Consider the following 6,000-nt stretch of genomic DNA (forward strand, 5'->3'; position numbering starts at 1 on the left):
AACTACATTCTCTACCCTGACAAGAGTCTGAAGAACTTCCTATGGCTCCAGATCTGTCCTTTTAATATGTTACTGCAGTTGCAAAATTGTACTTCAGAAAGGAAAATCCTACAAGACATTCAAAAATAATTTCTTGCGGAGAAATGAGGGCTGATGGCCACAAGACACAGGTGATAGGATGATACTGGGATGATGTGTGTTTGTGTGTGTCTGTGTGTGTGTCTTTTCTGTAATGTTGGCTCTTAGAGATGGCATGAGAGTAAGACATCCATTCTCCTCCCTCAGTCCCCCTTATGGTCCTCTGCACACAATGCTCTTCTCAACTCCATGTCTTCCAACAAGCATGCATACGTTCCCCTAGGCCTGTCCTTAAATCTTACCTACCATTCAAGCTGTGCTTTAAAAAGCTGTCTACTCTAGCTCATATTAACCTTTTTAGGATTTGAATTAGTGACAATTCCCCTTCATTTTCATTACCAATATCTCCTCCTCTTAACATTCACCAAGCGTTTACTTTGTAACAAGCATTGGGTTAAATGTTTACACAGAGTAGCTAATTTACTCCTCATGATAGTCCCGTGAATTCTGCAATATTTTAAGCTTCATTTCACAGGTGAAGACTTAGAGAAATTTGGTAAATTTCCCACAGTAACACAGTGGCAAAGTAGGGATTAGAGCCCAGGTTGAAATGTTTCCTGAATCCAGGACAGCATGGTGCTGCCCTTAGCTTCTTCGTAATTATTTCATGTGAATCAGTTTGTTCTCCCTCCCAGAGGAGGTCGCTGTACTCTCCCAAGAGAAATCACTTGGTGGGGTGAGATCATTAAATAGGAGTCAATGTGATGATGATTGTCTATTCTCTCACAGATTCATCCTCTACATTTGTCTACTTCTGTGACCCAGGAGGCTGGTCTCCATGAACTCCATCATCCAGACTCCCTTGATCTCTGTCTTCCTATGGCTCCATTTGGCCAATGGGAGTCAGAAAAATGGAGGCAGGAGAAGGGAGGAGAGAGAGGGAATTTCTTCCTGCTTCGTCTCTGCTTTGGAGCCACCATTGGCAATCAGAGCTTCCCTCTACTACTCAAATTTTGAGCAAGTGTCCTTCCTCTATGGTTTCATTTCTCAGTGTTCTCTAGTACTTAATTTCTTCCCCCTGTTCCCTTGGCCCTAGAGGCAATAGGAGCTTCCCACTGTTGTTAGTTTCTGGTTGCCTCATTCCCCTGGTTCGTTCCTTTTCCCACTCTGCTAGTATTAGGTTATTAAGTATGAAATGTCCGATTTCCTTAAGTACTAGGTTTGACAGTTGATATCTCTAACATTTCACTGTGGCATTTCTTGTTTTTTATTGTGGAAGGTACATTCTCATTCTTTCAAATGCATGTTTTGGCTTGTGATTATCTGTCAAAATTTTTTAGAGCAGTTTTTGTGAAACCATGGATAAATAAAAAATTCATGTTATTTTTGAATATGAGTTCCATTGTGGAACCAATGCAGCACAGACAGTTCAAAATATCAACAAAGTGTTCTGGAAGGACATGGCTAACAAACACACAGTACATTGGTGGTTTGAGAAGTTCCATTCTGGTGATTTTAATCTTGAAAAGGAGTCACGTGGGTGACCTGAGACCAAGGTGGAAAATTAATGATGAGCTAAAAGTTGTAGTGGAAGCAAATTCATCTCAACCTACGTGTGAATTAGCAGCAAGGGTTGACGTTACTACTCCGACAATATTGGACCATTTAAAACAAGTCAGCAAGATAAAGAAGCTGGATAGATGGGTTCTGCATGAATATAATGAGCATCAGAAGAGAAATTGTCTTGAAGCTTGCCTTTCTTTGTCACAACATGAAGGTGAACCATCTCTACACTGTAGTTATGTGTGATGAAAATGGATTATTTTTGATAATCACAAGCATTCAGCATAATGGTTGGATAAAGATGAAGTGCTTCAACAGAGTCCAGAACAAAATATTCATCAAAAAAAGCTAATGGTGTCTGTCCGGTGGTGCAGCGCTGGTTTTATCCATTGCAGCTTTGTGAAACCTGGTCAAATGGTTACAGCAGATGTCCACTGCAACTGATTGGATGAAATGATGAGGATGCTTGCAATTAAGCAGCCAAGATTGGTCAATAGAGACAGGCCAATCCTCTTGTATGACAATACTGTCGCATAAACAATGCTTCTCAAACTACCGAAGCTGGACTTAGAAACTCTCTGTCATCCACCATATTCACCAGACCTTGTACCAACTGACTACCACTTCTTCCAGGCTTTGGACCACTTCTTGCAAGGAAAAATATTCAATTCTCAACAAGGAAAATGCCTTTCATGATTTCATTGCCCCTCGCTCTCCAGGCTTCTTCACTGCTGGCATAAACAAGCTACCGTTAAGATGGCAAAACTCTGTCAATTGTTTAGGCGAATACTTTAATTAATTCTACTGCTTCTTATTGTAGATATAATAAACTTGTGATGTGAAATCAGACATTGCAGATTTAATGACCTAATATTAGTCCTGTCCATGTTTGAACCACCTAAGGTTCATTCTGGATCCTGCAGGGATACTGCCTGACATACTTAGCATATGTTGCTCTTACGCTCAACTCTGTTACTAATGAGCTCACTTTTTCTCATAGTTCCAGGTATAGAAACCTAATTCCCTAACCAGATCATTTCTGCCTGGATGCTCCAAGATGTCTCAAACTTAACGTTTCCAAACCTGAAGGTATATGTTTCCACAAATTCTATGTTTCACTCTATATTTCTTATGCTGGTGGCCAAGTCGCTCCAGCTAGGAGGTCATTCTAACCTCCTCTTGCTCTTCCTCTCCCCACAGTTACTGTTACCACGTTCTTTAGTCTACATCCTTCATATTTCTCAAATCTACCTCCTCCTTTCTCTTTCCTGATGCCACTGCTTTTGTTTAGACTCTCATTGTCTATCATTTGGACAATTAAATTGCAACAACTTCTTAATTGGTTTCTTTAACTCCCTTCTTGCACATCAACACTGCTGCCAGAGAGGTTTTTTTTTTTTTAATTTAAAAAACAAATAGATGCTTATTTTGGAAATTAAAATAATGCATTTATACTAGAAGTCCTGTCTCTCAACCCTAAACCTACTCCATGGTGGTAACTACTGAGTTTATTTTAAATATGCTAATTTTTCGATGTGTATAAACCATGTATACACACAAACACATATAGGTTTATTTATAAAACTGGTATTATACTATACATCCAGTTTAGTAATTTAGAATGCCACATAGATAAGAGTTGTTTTTTCAAAACTAAAATGTAATATTATTAACGCTTTCCCTCCTTAAAACTCTTCCAGGCGTTCCTATCCTTGTAGGATGAAGTCCAGTTGCTTTTATATGACAGTTACAAACCCTCCATGATGAAGTACTTGTCAAATTCTCAGCCTCACTTCTTCCTGCACTCTCCTTTCCACCCTGAGGTCCAGCCGCATTGAAGTGCTAACTGCTCCCTAAAAACATCTGACTCTTTCATGTCCTTACCGACTCTGTACATACTTCTCCATTTACACTAATTTGAGAATGTGTCTTTCTCCACCTAGTAGATTTCAAACTTCTCAAGGAAGAAATCATGGCAGAGAGGCTAGTTAATGATTTCTGGCTTTTGAGACCTCCAGAAAACATAGAGACTCTCTGATTATCAATTTCATTTTTATTGCTGTCATCTCTTTATTTCTCAGTTTTGAGTCCTAAACTGGTTAGTGATTATAAGCTAAAGAATCTTTACATTTGGAAAGGTGCATCTCTGAATGTTATGTGCCATCCACTAAATATTCTCACTGCTATAGATTTGGTTTAAACTATCTCCCCATTACAGGTCTTAGATGGTTATTTTCTATAACATAGTTGCCAGGAAAAAAAACCTAATTAGGATATAATACTTATCCCTTAAAATTCTGATATAAAATAGGTTTTTAGACTAAGAAATCTTGCTATCATTCTCTCCTATTAAATAGATTTTGAAAATAAATGAAGAATAACAAACCAAAACAGAAAAGATAGGTAAATACAAATTAAAACTGTTAGTATTTGTATAGACCATAAATATTACAAACTCAGGTGGCATAAAGAAGGGTGGACACATATAAACTGCTTCTCTTAAAATAGTCTTGGAGAAAATTACTTAGGAGGACACATACATTTCTGCCTTGTTTAAACAAATAACATACAGGGTGGGAACAACTAGGTGGCTGATCTATGAAGTCTGAATCCTGCTTCTTATGTTGGAAGTGATAAAATGTCTAGAAGGCAAACTTGGTATAACTCTGTAGCACTCACAAATTACTAATGTGGAGGTACCTGTTGGGTGGTAATAAGCTATTTTAAATTATTTTATAAACTTGAATTTATTCATTTTATAAGAAATTATATCTAACTTGGTTCTAAGAAGATGAAATATTTGAGAGTAATTAATAATTTAATGCAGGTGAATGGTAGCCTATATTGATACTGACAGCTGAATTCTCTAAGTGAAGACTGAACAAGAGGTATTTGTAGAAATCCTCACTGTCCAGACATTTCTGTTTGAGAATAGGCACAGTCTACATTCATCAGAGATATTGGTCTGCAGGTTTCTTTTTTTTTTTATTGCATCCTTTCCTGGCTTTGGTATTAGGGAGATACTGGCTTTGTAGAATGAGTTAAGGGAGGATTCCCTCCTGCTTGCTTTTTTTTTTTTTTTTGGAACAGTTTCAGTAGAATTGGCACCAGTTCTTCTTTGTGTGTCTAGTAGAATTTGGTTGTGAATCCATCTGGTCCTGAGCTTTTCTTTGTTGGGAAATTTTTATTACTGATTCAATCTTACTACTAATTATTGGTCTATTTAGGAGTTTTGTTTATTCCTGGTTCAATCTTGCGAGGGTGTATGTGTTCAGGAATTCATCCATTTCCTCTGGGTTTTCTAATTTGTGAGAGTATAGTTGTTCATAATAGTCTTTGATAATCTTTTGCATTTATGTTGTATCAGTTGTTATCTCCTTTTTGGTTTCTGATTGTGTTTATTTGGGTCTCTTCTTGGTTGGTCTAGCTAGTGGTTTATCAATTTTGTTTATCTTTTTGAAGAACCAAATTCATTTCATTGATCCCTTATATTTTTGGGGTGGGATCTCTATTTCATTTAATTCCATTCTGATCTTTGTTATTTCTTTTCTCCTGTTAACTCTGGGTTTGGTTCTTGTTTTTCTAGTTCCTTCCTTGAGGTGTGATTTTAGGTTGTTAATTTGTTATCTTTCTACTTTTTTGATGTAGGCATTTTATGCTATAAAATTCCCTTTTAGCTCTGTTTTTACTGTATCCCACAGGTTTTGATATGAGGTCTTTTCATTTTCATTTATTTCAAAAATTTCTTTAATTTCCGTCTTTATTTCTTTGTTGACCCTGAGATCATTCAGAAGCATGCTTAATTTCCACATGTTTGTATAATTTCTGAAGTTTCTCTTTGTATTGACTTCTAGTTTTATTCCTTGGTGGCCTGAGAAGATACTTGATATAATTTTGATTTTATTAAAATTAAGACTCGTTTTGTGGCCTGAAATATGATCTATCTTGGAGAATGTTCCATGTACTTATGAAAATAATGTATATTCTGTTTTTGTGGGGCGGAATGTTCTGTAAATGTCTCTTAAGTCCATTTGGTCTAAAGTCCAATTTAAGTTCAATGTTTCTTTGTTGATTTTCTATCTTGATGAACTGTCTAGTGCTGTGAGTGGGTTGTTGAAGTTCCCCACAATTATTGTGTTTCTGTCTATCTCTTACCTTAAGTCTAGTAATATTTGTTAAGTGAATCTGGGTCCTGTGATGGTGGGTGCATATATATTTAGGATTGTTATATTGTCTTGCTGAATTGATACCTTTATCATTATATAATGACCGTTTTTATTTTTTATTATTCTTGATTTAAAGTCTTTTTCATTTGAATACACACACACACACACACACACACACACACACACACACACA

The sequence above is a fragment of the Propithecus coquereli genome, unplaced genomic scaffold (assembly GCF_000956105.1).
Source record: "Propithecus coquereli isolate 6110/MARCELLA unplaced genomic scaffold, Pcoq_1.0 Scaffold37, whole genome shotgun sequence".
Classification (NCBI taxonomy): Eukaryota; Metazoa; Chordata; class Mammalia; order Primates; family Indriidae; genus Propithecus; species Propithecus coquereli.